This window comes from Pan troglodytes, chromosome 10, assembly GCF_028858775.2.
Source record: "Pan troglodytes isolate AG18354 chromosome 10, NHGRI_mPanTro3-v2.0_pri, whole genome shotgun sequence".
NCBI lineage: Eukaryota > Metazoa > Chordata > Mammalia > Primates > Hominidae > Pan > Pan troglodytes.
In genome coordinates, this window is record NC_072408.2 from 65,202,772 (window position 1) to 65,221,614 (window position 18,843).

Sequence of the window (18,843 nt, forward strand, 5' to 3'; positions counted from 1 at the left end):
ACGATGTGGTTCTTCCTCCCTCTAGGTTTCAGCCTCTGATGAAGGCTGTCCACCTTTGGACACCACACAGCCCTGCTGTCCCTTTTCTCCGGGACTGGATCTTGCCTGGCCCGCTGAGTCTCCGGCCCACTGCCACGGTTCTGAGCTTCGCAGGTTCCCTCCCATCCCATGAGGCCTCGCGCCCAAAGGAAACACACAACGGAAATCTTCGTCCCGCCCACTGCCTCTCCATCCCTCAGACTCTTCTGGAGCGGTGCCATTGGCTGTGCCCTCTGCCTGTCTCCAGGGTCTTCATGAATCACCAGTCTCAGAAAAGCAGGTGCTGGAGAACCTGCAGCCCAAGTCTACAGCAGTTTAGATGGCAGCTTTTCCTGGGGTTCAGGAGCCTGCTCTGAAGATTGGGCCAAGGCCCTGGGGATACTCATGGCCCAATCTATCTTTTCCTTCAGTCCGATCCAGAATTCAGATTTCCAACCGTCTGAACTCGGCATAGATCATCAGCAGATCCAACAAAAGGAGCATGGGAACATTTTCTATCCCTTTCAAACCTCCAACCGCTCTGTCCCGCACTCTCCTTCATCTCCTAATTTAAATGGAAAAAAATAGACATTGGCAGCCAGGAAACACCTTCGTTTTCCTTCCAAATCCACTAACCTATTTTCATCTGTGTTTATCTTTCTTCCCTCTTGTCACAAGGCAGAAGGGCAGCGACCCTTCGCATGGGGGGAGGCCAGTCTTCCCTTGTGAGTTCCCGATCCCATCCCCAGGCCGTCTCAGAGACCCTGCCCCACTGCTTAGCCCCTCTGCTCCCTGAATCCTGTCACTGCCTCTCTAACGGGACCTTGCCATCAGCATCCGAACAGTGCCTCCTTTCTGACCGTCCCTATCCACAACACACTCTGTCCTCTTCACAGTCAAGCCCTTTGAAGAGCAGACACCTGCCCACACGCGCTGCCTCCACCTCCCCACCTTGGAGTCACCTTCCACTCTTCCCATTTGGTGAGGTAAGAATCTTCATTTCAATTAGGAGAATGATGTGCTTGCTTTAATCAAGCAATGAGAATAATTCACTATATGTTTGTCTTGGCTGAAATCTCAGTGCTTCATATTTAGTTAGAGTAATTCTATTGGACTAGGTTAATAATATATTTCTTTTTATTTCCTGGTACTTTACATTTTATGGTTTGATACTATAGATCATATTATAATCTACCATAAATTCTTTAGAGTTAAAATTTCTACAAAGACAAACACCTGGCTCAATTTGTGTTTAACTCAAAAAGGAATTTCAAGGAAATGATTATGTAAAGTATGGTAAAAAAATGTGAAAACATGGTATGTACTCATTTAGCTCTAAACCCTCAGTGACTAGCATAGAGTAGATCTCAATAAGTGTTTGTTGAGCGTGCAAATAAATGCTATAAAGCTGAGAGGAAAAGCTACAAAATGCTATGTACTTGATAACCACAGCGTTGCTTATCTATGTATGCCCACCACCACAGGCTAGAAACGAAAAAAGGAAAATAAGTGAATCATTGGGATGAGGCAGCTGTAGGTGGATTTCTTCCCTTTTTATTTAATAGTATTACAGTGAATATAAACTGGAGGGGGCACTGCACTAGAGCTCTCTATAATACAATTCTACACTCTTCATGCTTAATTTGGCAGAAGATATGGTTTTGGTTATATATTGCTGCAAATCAAGCCATTTCAAAACCTTATGACTTAGAACAACAATGATTATTATGACCCAATGATTCTCTGGGTCTGGGCAGGACCTGGTTGGCCTGCTCTGTCCCACGTGGCACCAGGCTGGGTGTCTCATGAAATCGTGGTGGACGGCAGCTGGGCTGAGCTGGAAGGCCATTCACACAGCAAGTGTTCAGCCTCCCACATGGCCTCCCTCACCGCATGTGCTGCCTCTTCATTCAGTCTTTTACGTTGAGCTTCTTCATCGCATGCATCTGGCTCCCCTAGAGAGCACAAACATTGTCATGACATTGCCTTGGAAGCCTACACAACATCATTTCTGTAATCTCAGACTCAGGGGAAGAGAAAGAGATGCCACCACTTGATGGGAGGAAAGACAAGCTCTCCTTGCAAAAATCCTGCAAGGTGGGAGACGGAGATATTGTCATTTTTGGAAACAGTCTGCTGCTGGTGCTTTAATGATGTTTTATTCCTGAAGTTACAGAGAAACCTATTTCAATGCACTCCTGCTTAGCAGACAGCCTAGTGAGTATACTCTAAGGGTAGAGTTTTCTGTAAACCTAAGTGTTCATTTTAAATAGCTCAATTGAAATAAACTAAAAAATGAGCAGCAGTGTCTGGAGCAATTGTGAGGGTTACCTGAGGCTGTCCAGAGGCAATGAGCCTGACTAAGGCGGGAGCCTTTACCTGATCTGCCCACCACGGGTTCCTGAATCTTGATCACAGTCACCAGGAGACACCCCACTGATCCATTTCTCTCTCTCTACAGTACTACCTGGAGGTTTTATTTTTTTCACTTGGAATATCATAAGCAAGATTTTCAGTGTGGTCATTTTTATTGTGGTAAAATACACATAACATACAATTTACCATCTTACCCATTTCTAAGTTTACAGATCTATGGCATTCACCACCATATGCCTCTAGAACATTCTCACCTTCCCAAACTGAAACTCTCTACCTATTAAACATGAGCTCCCCATTCTCTCTTCCCCTTAGCCTTTGGCAAACATTGTTTAACTCTCTATCTCCATGAATTTGATGAGTCTAGGAAGCTCATATAAAAGGAATTATACAGTGTTTCTCCTTTAGTGCCTGGCTTAATTCACTTAGCATAATATCCTCAAGGTTCCTCTATGTTGCAGTGTGTGCTAGAGTTTCTTTCCTTTTTAAGGCTAAATAATTTTCACTTATATCCGTAGCACACTATGTTTATCCATTCATCCATCAGTGAGCTCTTGGGTTGTTTCCATCTTTTAGCTATTGTAAATAAGCCTGTTGTGAACATACATGCACAAATATTAAAAATGATTTTAAAACGATAATTAATTCAGCCAACATGTATTGAACATCTACCATTTGTCAGGTGCTGTGCTGGGTGTTGGGGATACAACAAGACTGCAGACACAGCCGCCCTGCCTCCCAGAGCTTAGTGTCTAATGTGGGAGACTACAGGCAACTTCAGCTTAGTGGAATAACTGTCAGCAGAGGAGGAACAGGCACCTGTGAGCACACGGGCTAGATCCCACCCAACCTCCAAAAAAAGGTTTCCAGATTGTGTGGCTTGGAACCTGAGCTCTGAAAAGTGAGTCTTGGACTAGGTTCATGATATATTTCTTTTTATTTCCTGATATTTTACATTTTACAGTTTGATACTGTAGATCATATTATAATCTACCATAAATTCTTTAGAGCTAAAATTTCTATAAAGACAAACACCTGGCTCAATTTGTGTTTAACTCAAAAAGCAATTTCAAGGAAATGATTATGTAAAGTATGGTAAAAAATGTGAAAAAATGGTATGTACTCATTTAGCTCTAAATCTTCAGTGACTAGCATAGAGTATATCTCAATAAGTGTTTGTTGTATAAGTATAAGAGTGTGGGAGCAGACAGGAGCAGGCAGAGCAGCATGGGCAGAGACCCAGAGACATCTGGGTCAGAGGATAAAAAGGTGGGGTTGGCAAGCACTCAGGCAGAGCGACATGCAGGAGCTAGAGCAGACAATGTTGGCCCTGTGAACCTGTTAGCAAATTTGGGTTTGTCTTAATCATAGGTAGTCACTGAAACCCTTCAAGTAGGAAAGTGACAGGATCTAGTCTACATTTTACACAATCAGCCTGTCTGTAGTGTGAGAGTGGATTGGACTGGATAAAGCAGGAAGCTACTGTTCAAATCCAAGCCATCAAAGACGGAGGTCTGAACTAATCAGATAGTGGGGAAGGCAGGTAAGGCACATCTGGTGGCTGACTGAAAGTAGGAAGGGAGGGAGAAGGTGGCATCAAGGAAAGAAAACCAGAGATAATTATTAAACAGTGAATTCAAGTATAAATAGAAGTGCAGCAAAACATGGATGCTGCCAAGTAGGGGATCTGGTGTTGACGTTCAGTCCTTCTCCAAAGATAGGGGTTTTACCTTTGTCCTCTTGTCTGTTCAGATTTTCCTTCATCAGCCTGATTTGCTACAACCTTCTTGACCTCCACTATGACCCACATCAAAAGTGCTACCATCTTCAGAGCATGATCTATGTTCTGCAGTCCTCAAAATACTGTGTTATGTATTTTGTTTTTTGTTTGTTTGTTTGTTTTTTGAGACAGAGTTTTGCTCTTATTGGCCAGGCTAGAGTGCAATAGCGCGATCTCGGCTCACTGCAACCTCCTCCTCCTGGGTTCAAGTGATTGTCTTACCTCCGCCTCCTGAGTAGCTGGGATTACAGGCATGCGCCACCATGCCCGGCTAATTTTTGTATTTTTATGGAGTTTCACCGTATTGGTCAGGCTGGTCTTGAACTCCTGACCTCATGTGATCCACCCGCCTTGGCCTTCCAAAGTGCTGGAATTACAGATATGAGCCATTGCACCCAGCCTGTTATATATTTCAAATTCACATGTTGAAGCCCTAATCTCTAATATGACTATTTGAGATAGGGTCTATAAGGAGGTAATAAAGGTTAAATGAGGTCATAAGTATTGGCCCGTAACCTGATAGGGCCGCTTAATCTATTGGGTCTTAATATGATGTCCTTACAAACAGGGGAAGAGGCACCAGATATCTCTTTTTCTGCCTGTGCACAGAGAAGAGGCCATGAGAAGACATAGCAATAAGGCAACCCTATGCAAGCCAGGAAGAGAGCCTTCACCAGAATCCAACCCTGACAGGACCTTGATCCTAGACCTCCAGCCTTCAGAACTGTTGTTTAAGCTACTAGTCTGTGATATTTTGTTCTGGCAGCCTGAACAACCTAATACACAGTCTTAAGAGGTAGATATCATCCCCACTTATAGATGAAGAAACTGAGGCTCAGAGGGTTTGACTTTACTAAGATCGACAGGTAGTAAGCCACTCTGAGCATGTCCTGGATGTAGTGTCATGCCCTGTAATGCACCATCCAATGAGACCAGGAATCAACTGGGCCTTCACTTGACCAAAGGATGATATATAGGCCTATCATTGATATGTTAGTGTGAGCAACAAATGCCAGAACCAGATGATACCAGTTGCAAACACTAGACCACAGCCAGGAGAGACCATTTCATGTCATGACATCATCATCTTGTTTGAGCGAATGCTGCAGCTACCATTGTGGGGCATTGCTAGGGACCATGTCCTGGCATGTGGGAAACTACAACTACTGACCAAATCAAGGAACTCAATTCACCCTCCTCAATATACAGGATTGCCTGCGTTTCTGGACACAATCTGGACTTTCTACCCATTGTACCATCTGTAAGAGGCAGTGGGGTAAATAAAATATAGAAATTAAAGAGAAGGCCAAAGTATCACTTGACATTAGCATAAAGTAAGTCAAATCAATAAAAAGACAACTCAAAAATAGGCAAGTTACCTGAATCCATACCTTACTCCTTTGAGACAAGCACTTTATAAACATTACATTGCTCAGTTATCAAAATGGCTGTATAAACCTGGTATTGTTGTCATCCCTTTTTCCCAGAGAAAACTGAAGTAGAGGGAAATAAGTCTCTGAGGGCACATGGCCAACCAGAGAACCAGGATCTAGAAATGCAGGACACAGAAGTGCAGAGCCCATGCTTCTAACCTTTAAGGACTATGAAGGAGCAGAGAGGAATTGGGATGAGGTGGTCACAACAGTGGCTGAAGGAAGCTAAAAGAAGGAAAAATTTCTCCTCCAAAGGAGTAGAACAATGTTGCTTAGATCTTCGCCCTGACTACACTTTTCTCAAAACTCTGCACTCAACCTTCCTGCTTAGTTCCACATCTTATCTTGCCCTCGGACTGGTCCATTCCCAACTGAGTTGACAAATTCATGTCCACTCAGAACCTCAAATGTGACCTTGTTTGCAAACAGAGTCTTTGTAGATGTAACCAAACTAAGGGAAGTTCATAGTGGATTAGAGTGGGCCCTCCCAAATCCAATGTTTGCTGTTCTTAAGAAAACACACACACACACACACACACACACACACACACACGGAAGAATGTGTCATGTAAAAGTGGAGGCAGAGATTGGAGTGGTGTATCTACAAGGTAAGGGACACCAAGGGTTGCCAAGAACCACCAGGATCCAGGAGAGAGCCATGGAACAGAATCTCCCTCAAAGCCTCCAGTAGAAACTAATCCTGCTAACATCTGGACTTTGTACTTCCAGAGTTCACATCTTTGAGAAAATAAATTTCTGTTATATGAAGCCAGCCATTTGTGGCGTGTTATTACAGGAGCCCTAGAAAACCAACCCAGTGATTTCAAGGGCTCCTTGAAAGTATGACATTTTCACAATATTAATTCTTCCTATCCATGGGCATGAAATAGTTTTTCATTTGTTTGTGTCCTCTCTGATTTCTTTGAGCAGTGGTTTGTAGTTCTCCTTGAAGTGGTCCTTCACATCCCTTGTTAGCTGTATTTTATTCTCTTTGTAACAATTGTGAATGGGAATTAGTTCATGATTTGGCTCTATATTTGCCTATTACTGGTGTATAGGAATGCTAGTGGTTTTTGCACATTGATTTTGTATCCTGAGACTTTGCTAAAGTTGCTTATCAGTTCAAGAAGGTTTTGGGCTGAGATGATTGGGTTTTCTAGATATAAGGTCATGTCATCTGCAAACAAAGATAATTTGACTTCCTCCCTTCCTATATGAATACCCTTTCTTTCTTTCTTTTGCCCGATTGCCCTGGCCAGAAATTCAATACTATGTTGAATAGGAGTGGTGAGAGAAGGGATCCCTGTGTTGTGCCAGTTTTCAAGGGGAATGCTTCCAGGTTTTGCCCATTCTGTATAATATTAACTGTAGGTGTGTCATATATGGCTCTTATTATTTTGAGGTATGTTCTTTCAATACCTAGTTTATTGAGAGTTTTTAACATGAAGCGATGTTGAACTTTATCAAAGGCCTTTTCTTCATCTATTGAAATAGCTGTGTGGTTTTGTCTTTAGTTCTGTTTCATGTGATGAATCATACTTACTGATTTGGGTATGTTGAGCCAACCATGGGGAGAAAACCAAGTTGATCATGGTGGATAAGCTTTTTGATGTGCTGCTGGACTCGGTTTGCCAGTATTTTATTGAGGATTTTTGCATCGATATTCATCGGGGATATTGGCCTGAAGTTTTATTTGTTGTATCTCTGCCAGGGTTTGTTATAAGGATGATGCTGTCCTCATAAAATGAGTTAGGGAAGAATCCCTCCTTTTCAATGTTTTGGACTAGTTTCAGTAGAAATGGTATTAGCTCTTCTTTGTACCTGTGGTAGAATTCAGCTATAAATTTATCCGGTCCTGGGATTTTTGTAGTTGGTAGGTTATTTTTTACTGCCTCAATTTCAGAACATGTTATTGGTCTATGCAGGGATTCAATTTCTTCCTGATTCAGTCTTGGCAGGGTATATGTGTCCAGGAATTTATCAATTTTTCTAGATTTTCTAGTTTATGTGCATAGAGGTGTTTATAGTATTCTCTGATGGTTGTTTGTATTTCTGTGGGGTTGGTGGTGATATCCCCCTTATCATTTCTGATTGTGTTTCTTTGATTCTTCTTTCTTTTCTTCTTTATTAGTCTAGCAAGCACTGTATCTATTTTTTTCCCCCAAAAAAACAGCTCCTGGATTTGCTGATTTTTTTGAAGGGTTTTTTTGTGTCTTCATCTCCTTCAGTTCTGCTCTGACATTGGCTATTTCTTGTATTCTGCTAGCCTTGGGGTTTGTTTGCTCTTGATTCTCTAATTCTTTTAGTTATAATGTTAGTATGTTAACTTGAGATATTTCTAGCTTTTTGATGTGGGCATTTAGTGTTATAAATTTCTCAACATTGCCCTAGCTGTGCCCCAGAAATCCTGGTATGCTATCTCTTTGTTCTCACTAGTTTCAAAGAACTTCTTGATTTCTGTCTTAATTTCATGATTTACCCAGGAGTCATTCATGAGCAGGTTGTTCAATTTCCATGTAGTTATGTGGTTTTGATTGAATTTCTTAATCTTGATTGTGCTGTAGTCTGAGAGACTGTTTGTTATGATTTTAGCTCTTTTGCATTTCCTGAGGAGTGTTTTACTTCCGATTATGTGATCAATTTTAGAGTAAGTGCCATGTGGTACTGAGAAGAATGTATATTCTGTTGTTTTTGGGTGGAGAATTCTGTAGATGTATATCATGTCCACTTGATCCAGAGCTGAGTTCAGGTCCTGAATATCATTGTTAATTTTCTGTCTTGATGATCTAATTTTGTAAGTGGGATATTAATGTCTCCTACTATTGTTGTGTGGGAGTCTAACCCTCTTTGTAGATCTCTAAGAACTTGCTTTATGAATCTGGATGTTCCTGTGTTGGGTACATATATATTTAAGATAGTTTGCTCTTCTTGTTGAATTGAACCATTTACCATTATGTAATGCCCTTCTTTGACTTTTTTGATCTTTGTTGGTTTAAAGTCTGTTTTGTCAGAAAATAGGATTGTGACCTCTGCTTTTTTCTGTTTTCCATTTGTTTGATAAATTTTCCTTCACCTTTTTATTTTGAGCCTATGTGTCTCTTTGCATGTGAGATGGGTCTCTTGAGAGCAGCATACCAATCAGTCTTGGCTCTATCCAGCTTGCTGTTCTATGTCTTTTATTTGGGGGCATTTAGTCCATTTACATTTAAGGTTACTGTTGTCACGTGTGAATTTGATCATGTCATCATGATGCTAGCTGGTTATTTTGCAGACTTGTTTATGTGGTTGCTTCATAGTGTCACTGGTCTGTGTAATTCAGTGTGTTTCTTTAGTGGCTGATAATGGTTTTTCCTTTCTATATTTAGTGCTTCCTTCAGGAGTTCTTGCCAGACAGGCCTGGTGGTGACAAATTCCTTCAGCATTTTCTTGTCTGAAAAGCATCTTATTTCTCCTTCACTTATGAAGCTTAGTTTGGTCAGATATAATATTCTGGATTGGAAATTCTTTTATTTAAGAATGTTGACTATTGGCTCCCAATTTCTTCTGGCTTGTAGGGTTTCTTCTGAAAGGTCCATTGTTAGTCTGTTGGGATTCCCTTTGTAGGTGACCTGGCCCTTCTCTCTGGCTGTCCTGAACATTTTTTCTTTCATTTTCATCTTGAAGAATCTGATGATTATGTGTCTTGGGGTTGATTTTCATGAAGTATCTTATTGGAGTTCTCTGGATTCCCTGAATTTGAATGTTGACCTGTCTTGCTAGCTGAGTAAGTTCTCTTGGATGACATCCTGAAGTATGTTTTCCAATTTGGTTCCATTTCCCACCCCACATCTCTTTCATATACCCTAATCAGTCACAGGTTGGGTCTTTTTACATAATACCATAGTTCTTGGAGATTTTGTTCATTTCTTTTTATTCTTTTTTCTCTATCCTGTATGCCTAGCTTATTTTAGATAGATAGTCTTTAAACTCTGATATTCTTTCCTCTGCTTTGTCTATTCTGCTATTGATACTTGTGATTACACTTGAAGATCTCTTGTTGTGTTTTGTAAGCTCCATCAGGTTGGTTATATTCCTGTCTAAACTGGCTATTCTGATTATCAGATCTGGTATTGTTTTATCATGATTCTTAGCTTCTTTGCATTGGGTTACAACATGCTTCTTTAGCTCATTGAAGTTCATTATTACTCACCTTCTGAAGCCTACTTCTGTCAATTCAGCCATCTCAGCCTCAGACCAACTCTATGCTCTTGCTGGAGAGATGTTGCAGTTATTTGGAGGAGAACTAGCACTCTGGCTCTTTCAGTGAGTTTTCAGAGTTTTTGTGTTGATTCTTTCTCATCTTTGTGGGCTTATCTACCTTTGATCTTTCAGGTTGCTGACCTTTGAATAGGGTTTTTGTAGGATCCTTTTGTTGGTATTGTAGTAGTTGTTGTTTTCTGTTTGTTGTTTTTCTTTTAACAGGAAGGTCACTCTTCCTTAGGGCTGCTGTGGTTTTCTGGGGGTTTGCTCCAGACCTTTCTTGTACTTGGAGCTATCACCAGTGAAGGCTGCAAAATAGCAAAAATGGCAACCTGCACCTTCCTATGGAAGCTCTGTCACAGAGGGTATGACATGTTGCTGGCCCAAATGCTCTTGTATGAGGTGTCTGGAGAACCCTATTGAGAGGTCTAACCCAGTCAGGAGGAATGGGATCAGAGACCTGCTTAAAGAAGCAGTCTGGCTGCTTTTTGGTAGAGCAGGTGTGCTGCATTGGGGTTGGGCAGCACTTTTCCTCATCTTGATGGCCTAGACTCTCCAGAGCCAGCAGGATGTAATGGCTGAGTTGACCAAACCACAGATATGGTGGCTGCCCCTCCCCACAGGAACTTGGTCCCATCTTAGGTAGTCTCTGGCCTGTTGCCACTGGCTGGCTGGAATTCCAAGCCAGTGGGTTTTAACTTGTGAGGTGCCCTGGAAGTAGGGCCTGCAGAATGACACTGCTTGGCTCCCTGGATTCAGCCCCCTTCCTAGGGGAATGTCTGGACAGATCTCCCACCTTGCCAAGATTCCTGGGGCTGGAGTATATAAAGCTCCTGGGTCTCTGTGTGTGCTTGTGCAGCTGCTTTGCTGAGACTCCACACAACTCTGTGTATCAGACCCAAGGCCCTGGTGACACGGTCTCACGAGGGGATCTCCTGATCCACAGGTTGCAAAGATCCATGGGAGAAGCATGGTTTCCTGGGTGGGGTTGCACAACCACTCACTGCTTCCCTTGGCTTGGGATGGAGGTTCCTTTGCCTCTGTGCCGCTCCTGGGTGGGCTGTCACCCCACCCTGCTTTTCTTTGTTCTCTGTGGTTTGAGTTGTTTGCCTAGTCAGTCCCAATGTGAGAACTTGGATATTTCAGTTGAGGGTGCTGAATTTACTTGCTATTTTCATTCCTCTCCATGAGAGCCATGGACTGCAGCTGCTTCTAATAGGCTATCTTGGCCCCTCCTCACCAGGCGTAGGAGTTTGATAACAGCATGGGCAACATAGTGAGACCCCATCTCTACAAAAACTAAAAAATGTGGTGGTGTGCCTGTAGTCCTAGCTACTCAGGGGGCTGAGGTGGGAGTATTTCTCTGAGCCCAGATGTTCAAAGCTGCAGTGAGCCATGATCATGACATTGTACTCCAGCCTGGGCAACAAAGTGAGACCCTGTCTCTAAAAAAAATAATAAAAACAAGAAAAGGCGCTTCTTTCTTTCTGGGGCTTTGAGACCAGAGCTTTGAGGAAGCTACTGATCATTTGGCTCAGCCAGGAAGTAGGGGCAAACTAGGTGCTAGTATCTATGTCAACCTTTTTTCAGGATGGTATTGACCAAACATGAGATAGGCTCTAGAGAATCATTCTTCACACCTTCAAGAGCTAAAACCAGGAGAGGGTCGACTCAGACTGCAGCCCCCTAAAGACTGACTACCCAACCCCATTCTTTAACACCCCACATATCAGGTCATTATTGCAGAATTCCATTTAGAACAATTTTTGACACTATAAAAGTAATACTTGTTTCATTGTATGAAATATTTAAAATACAAATTATTTTTTTAAGAAAAGGAAGAAAAATCATTCACTGCCAGAGACAACACTGATATTTTGGTACCTATTCTGGTAGTATATATTTTTTAAATATATATTTTTAAATATAAATTAGGTATTTTTTAAATACCTAATATAGGCAGAATTTATTTTGACAAAAATAAGATTAACAATTTTTTTCTTCCCATAAAATATTCCTCTATACAGCATAATCACCAATCACAGGAGTCTATCACAGTTGTTTTCTTCTTCTTTTTTTTTTTTTTGTAAGAAACAGGGTCTCATTATGTCACCCAGGCTGGAGTGCAGTGGTGGGATTATAACTCATGGTAGCTTTAAATTCCTGGGCTCAAGTGATCCTCCCACCTCAGTGTCTAGAGTCACTGGAGTTCCAGGCCTGCACTACTGTTAATCAACCACTGTTTCTTAGGCTTGTATGCAGTAAAAATTGACATGAGGCTCAGAAAGTTTCCCAGACAAGGCTTTATTAAGACTTATGCTCAAGCACAAGGGAGACAGCATAGGAGCAAGAGTTCTCTGGCTGGCTCTCTGAGGACAGGTCTTTGTGGTGTTTTAGGAAGGGTGACAGGAATAAACATGAGGTATGTGAGCATCATTACATTTGCAGGGCAGAGTGCAGGGTGCACAGATGCAGTGGGAAGTCACGTTAGCATGTACATCACAAGATCAAATAATGGCAGAAAAGCCCCTCCTGGGGTGAGGATTTTATTATAATGAGGCAAGAGATTAAGATCTATCATTTTCCTGGACTTATATACATGAGGGCAATAGGGTTAATTCCCTTGAGTAAGATTTATGGTGCAATGCTTCTTATCTTAGTTTTCTCACATAGTTTGTAAGGTCTTGTGATCAGCAGGTATGGTGACAATGGGGTAGTGCCAGGTCTGGTGGTTAGTGAGTATGTGTGGAAAAATACTCACTAAATACAAAAATACTAAATACAAAAATAGTAGGAGTGGAGCCGAGTCCCATCCCTGCTGTTTCACTGTCACGCCTGGCTAATTTTTTAATCTATATATTTTGTAGAGATAGTTACTTGCTACATTGTCCCCAGGCTGGTCTTTGTAAACCAAATAAAACTCTAAGCCTTCCAACCAATGAATGGACTCCCCTCTTGGCCAAAGGGATCCCAAAGAAACCTGAGAAACCAGTTCAGGCCATGACAGGAAGTGGGGGTTTGTCATGACTCGTTCTACCCTCCTCTTGTTGGAGTTTAGGCACAACTGACTTGCATTGACATTAAAATAGAGATAATAAGACTGACAAAATGACTCTTTGTAGCAATAAGATACCCAGCTCCAACATGACTCTGGTATAGCTTCACATGACAGATAGCAGGCCCTGAAAAAATCAAGTATTTTACCCACAAATATACTTTCTTTGGCATATTTTGAAATGACCCTGTAAAGCCATCTCTTGTGGTGGAAATTTGCATTCTTTATAAAATCTCCTTCCTTTACTAGTTCTTTTCCAGACAGTCTGACACCACTTAAAGTTGACAAGAGACAAGATCTATTCTCTCTGAAGCCTGTTAATTAGAGGCTTCATCTAAATAACAAGAACCTTGGCTTCCACAACAGTTTTTATCTTAACTCAAAGATTTCTTTCTGTTGCCTTCAACTCTTTAGGCAAAGCTTAACTCTTTCAACCAACTGCCAATCAGGAAATCTTGGAATCTGCCTATGACCTAGAAAACCACATTCCCCAAATTCATGATGTCCCACCTTTCTGGGCTGAAGCAATGGATGGAAGTTCCCAACAGTGATGTTGAGTTGCATAGAACATCACTTTATCATACAAAGCTGCCAGTAGCACCATCTTCACTACTTCCAGGGCACAACTGAAGGCCACCTCTATTGGGTTTGTGAAAAGGACAAAAAGATGGACCAGATGTTATGCCCTGGTTTGCACCCTTCTGCTGGCAAGCTAGGAGACAGTTCTCAGCCCTTTCATGATTGGGTTCTGCTGTCCTGCTGATAGAAAGTCATGGCTCTATGGGACCCATCTTCAATTACCCATCCACTCATCCTTTCACCCCGCCCCTCTTCCAGCCACAGAGTGGGCTAAAAGGGGCAATGGAGATATTCTAGTGCTGTGGTTTTCAAATTCTTCTCTCTGGGGGACAGAAAAAGGGTTGGAATCTCTCTTCACTTCCACAACCACCTAATCAGAATGTCTCTGATTTATTGGTTCCATTTGTTTTCATTTTTATACAAGGTTTCGTTTAAATTGAATGTTCTTAATTTTTTTTTTTTTTTGAGACAGAGTTTCACTCTTGTTGCCCAGGCTGAAGTGCAATGGTGCAATCTTGGCTCACTGCAACCTCTGCCTTCTGGGTTCAAGTGATTCTTTTGCTTCAGCCTTCCCAAGTAGCTAGGATTACAGGCATGCACCACCATGCCTGCTTAATTTTTTTGTATTTTTAGTAGTGATGGGGTTTCTCCATGTTGGTCAGGCTGGTCTTGGAACTTCCGACCTCAAGTGATCCTCCTGCCTACCAAAGTGCTGGGATTACAGGCGTGAGCCACCGCACCTGTCCCGAATGTTCTGAATTTTAAAGAAGGAGTGATAACCACTTATTTAGGACTCCCATTTTACAGATAAGGAAACGGAATTCTAACAGTAACTCATATAAGAAGATGCAGCTAATGGCAAAACTAAGCCAGAGGCCATCAAGGCTGACTCAAATGGCCAAAACTGCATGGAGAAAATGACACAGCCTTGCCCCCGTCTAATCGAATCTCTTATGTGTAGAGTTATGAACATGGATAAAAAGCATTGTGTGGGTCAGTAGAAGAGTGCATGTAATACAAGGATTCATGAAATTGGTCCACTGCCCATATCACCCTGAACGTGCCGGATCTCATCTGATCTTGGAAGCTAAGCAGAGTCAGGCCTGGTTAGTCCTTGGATGGGAGAATAATGGGATTCATGAAATTGGAACACCTGCGAGAGTACTCCAGTGTACGATGCTGCAGCACCCATGCTATAGTCCACTCTTCTCTTCCTTGCCTCCCTGAGGGACCCACATCTGGTTGTCCAGGGCCCTCAGGAAATTGCCTCATTTCCTTTCTCTATTCCCTGGTGGTTAGGCTTACCTAATGGGGTCAGAGTTGCTTTTGCTTCCCAGGGGCCCCTCCTTGCTGTGTTCTACCATCTTCTGGGGAGCATTTTGCTAAATCGCCCAGCAGCGATGACACAGCACAGCCAGCAGCAGCTGTAGGTAGAGCTCCTGGACTGCCTCCTGGCACAGGAATCCTGACAATGTCTGACACAAGGCCCACAATACCTGGGAGGAGGGAAGCGGAGTTGAACAGACCTGGGCTGTGATCCCTCACACTGAAAGCCCAGGCAAGAATCCCACCCTGTCTTCCCAATGGGCACAGCTCACTCTAGCTCAGTCTAGTAAGAAACATCCAAAGACTGAAAACCCACACCTTATCCCTAGGGAAATGAGGAGGGCACACACGTAATCTGCTTTCTCTTCTGTTTATTTGACATTCAAAAGGAAAAGGGAACCAGCTCTAAGTTTTCAGCAGATGATTTTTGGCATACTTCTGTCCACCCCAATTCCAGGCAACCAAACCTCCTCCTTTCTCATCCCTCATGTGACACCACCAGGCCTTCAGTAAAATGATTCCAGGCCCAGAATCAGGAGAGGAGATAGCTGATTATTCCTGCATGCCAGTTGCCTTGTTAAAAAAAATGGGATTGATCGCTGCCTTTTCTCCACCATGCAATTCTTAGATCAGTTCTTAGCTCTGGCCTGGGCTCCTGGTCAATCCCTCTCCCCCTACCAGCCTGTCACCCCCACCATGTGAAAAACCCAGCCCTTCCCGGTGCAGCCACCTTGTCTCCAGGGACAGGATAGAAACTTCCTATCTAGGCTGCAAGGTTAATGGGACACCGGGGCTGGGCCTGGAGGGGGTGTGGGGCTGGGGAGGCTGGCTGAGGCCAGCATTTGCATTTCCTGAACTAGGGGATTAGAGGCCATACTGTGGCCTTATTTGTACTTCTCTGTGTCTACATCTACGAAGAAAGATAATTTTTAAACAGTAAAATGACAGATTCTGAATCTGTCTGGAACTTTAGAGGTCATAAAGGCCTCTACCAGTTGATTATTATAAAGATTGAAGGACATGCAGACTTTCCTTCTGGAACATACGTGTGTGTCTAAGGGAGGGATGAATGAGTGAGTGACCCAAGGACAAAGCCATTCTTTGCTGACCTTGAGGACAACATCTAACACTGTGGGTGCTGCATGTGGTTTTCCCAGTGGAGCTAAAAACCCCAGTGAAAAAGCCACAGTTCCTGGGAAGTGTTATGGATTCTATGATAGCATTACTTTTTATAAGCTATTAATACCCAAATTCACCATGTTCAAAAACAGAGTTCTGAATTATTCACTCCTCCACCCCAAACCAGCTTTGCCTCTCTTCTTCATCTAACTAAATGGCCCCACCATCCATCCAGAGTTGCTCAGCCCAAAACCCTAGAGGTCCATCTTCAATTCCCTTCTCCTGCCTAACTCACATCCAATCCACTGTAATGTCTTGTCAAGATGACCTCTGAAGCATTTCCCAAATGGATGCAGTTCCCTGCCTCTCCACTGTGTCCAGCCTGGTCAAAGCTACCATCATTTCCTGCCTGGAGTACTACAGAAGCCTCTTGCTTGGCCTTCATGTTTGTACTCTCTTCCCCTTTGGGTGTCTTCCATAGACCATCTGGAGTTATCTTTTTTAATGTAAGTTGATCACATCACCCTCCTGGTTAAAACTTACCAAGGGCTTTCCATCAGATTTGCAATGGAATCCAGACCCCTCTCCCTTGTGGTTGCACAGGGCTTGAGTCCTGCCAACCTCATCAGCACCTGCTCTTGCTTCTGTCACCTTCCCCACTGGATGCTTCAGACATGGTTGCCAACTTCAGATATGGTTGCCTTTGTGTCTGTCCCTCAAGTTTGTTCCTACCTTAGAGACCTGCATTAGCTTTTTCACCTGCAATGCATGCCACCAAAGACAAAGGATTTCTTTTAATTGTCTGAGTTCCACATAAACATCATCTCTTTACACCCAATCTAAGGGTCCTCCCACAATTCTATCACATCTCCCTGTTATGCTTTCCATATATTATGTAAAAGGCAATCTAAAAGTCTTCAGGCATTTCTGTGCATGTATAGAAATGGCCAGTGATGAAAGGTTCGTTGTCCTATTTCCTTTTAGACTGGAACCCAGGGAAGGATTTGGGTTAATTTCCTTTTTTTTTTTTTTTTAAACAAATGTGCTATGGAGCTTTTTTTCCAACTGTTCTGGATCAAGAAAAGTTGTATTTCCAGATGCTTAGTAAATGCCCCGTCCTGCATGCAGTGCTGCCCTGGCCTTCATGCCTCTAAACCTGGCATTATCTCCCTCTGACTCTGTCATCTTGCTTTTTGTACAATTTTGGCCTGCAGACTTCTAAGGGTAGGGGGCCAGGGAGAAGGACACTTGGTGCAGGTAACATACTCTGTATGTCCCTGTGTACCATTGTTTAGCTCCCAACTGGAGTGCTGTAAGATGATATTTCACTGTGAATTTAGTTTGCATTTCTCTGATAATTGGTAGTGTTGAGCATTTTTTCATATGTTTTTTGGCCACTTGTATGTATTCTTGTGAAGTGTGTCTCTTTATATCCTTTGTCTTCTTTTTGACGGGTTTTTTTTTTCTCATTGAGTTGTTTAAATTCTTTCTAGATTCTGGATATCAGTCCCTTGTCAGATGCATAGCTTGCAAATATTGTCTCTCATTCTGCAAGTCGTTTACTCTGTTGATTTCTTTTGCTGTGCAGAAACTTTTTGGTTTAAAGAAGTCGCATTTGTCTATTTTTGTTTTTGTTGTGTTTGCTTTTGGGGTCTTAGTCATAAATTATTTGTCTAAACCAATGTTCAGTAGAGTTTTCCCCAGCTTTTCTTCTAGAAATTTTATAATTTCAGGTTTTACATGTAAGTGTTCAATCCATCTTCAGTTAATTGTTGTATATGGTGAGAGAGGGATCCAGTTTCGCTCTTCTGCCTATGGTTATCCAATTTTCCCAGCACTGTTAGTTGAATAGGGAGTCCTTTCCCCAGTGTATATTTTTGTCATCTTTGTTGAAGATCAGTTGGTTGTATGTATGTAACTTTATTTCCGAGTTATTTATTCTGTTCCATTGATAGGAGTGAGATCCTTTATGTTAGGTTGCCGGTCCCTGAACTTTAGCTTGAGAACAGGCTAATTTCCTCTCTCTGCATTCAGATCCTTACTTCTTTACTGATAGTCCCTACTCTGCTCTGAGAGGCCCATCTCAACCTTCTCCTGGGACTTCTTGCTTCTCTTGATAGTTTTCTTCCCTGCTTGCCGAATCTCCTCCATCTGCAGGACAGTGTGAGCTGGCTCTCTTCCTGCACTGTCTCAGCCCCCAAGCCTGACTGCCGGCAGAGTCTCACTCTGGCTGCACTGCCTCAGCTGCCTGCTGTTCTGGGCAGACACCTGCCTGGTTGCCGCCAGCCTGCCCTGGCCCTTGAGAGGTTCTGGGACCCTAGTCCACACTCTGCAGAATTGTCTAACCCTCTTTAATTCCAGGGGTTTCAGTCAGATTTCTACTGGAAGCAGAGTCCCAGCTGTGTGTCAAGGAGGCTTCTTCTGCCACCTACCAGTGCCTGTTGGAAAGGCCAGATTCCCCCCAGGGACACCTGGGTAAATGCCAGAGCATCTTTTGGGTCAGTTCAACCTTTGATGAAGGCTGTTCGTGGGGATAGGTGGGCCATGAATTACTATCAGAAAATGTTCCCTTTCTCTCCTCTTTTATTTGATGTAACTAGCAGGGTATCCCCCTTCCTCTGTGCGATTTAAAACAGAATACTAGCTTTTGTTAAAAAAAAATTCAGCCAAATTAAATTCAAAGGAGTTTAATTGAGCAATGAACAATTTGTGAATTGGGCAGCCCCCAGAATCATAGCAGATTCAGAGACTTCAGCACAGCCACGTGATGGAAGATGATTTATGGACGGCAAAAGGAAAGTGACGTACAGAAAACAGAAGTGAGGGAAGAAACATTGGATTGGTCACAGCTTGGCATTTGCCTTATTTGAACATGATTTGAACAGTTGGCTACATTTGATTGGCCAAAATACAGTGAT

At 42.6% G+C, this 18,843-nt stretch overlaps 1 long non-coding RNA gene across 3 annotated transcripts in view; it reads left to right on the forward strand.

The window, feature by feature from the left end:
- The first annotated feature begins 222 nt into the window (after positions 1 to 222).
- Positions 223 to 18,843, forward strand: part of LOC107967768 (uncharacterized) — a 90,096-nt gene continuing 71,475 nt past the window's right edge. For 2 of the 3 annotated variants that reach the window (XR_010148335.1, XR_010148334.1), the window contains exons 1-2: positions 223 to 1,004; positions 3,077 to 3,295. This is a non-coding gene — a long non-coding RNA (uncharacterized LOC107967768). The remainder of the gene's footprint in view (positions 1,005 to 3,076; positions 3,296 to 18,843) is intronic. The other variant, XR_010148336.1, reaches the window with a different exon arrangement.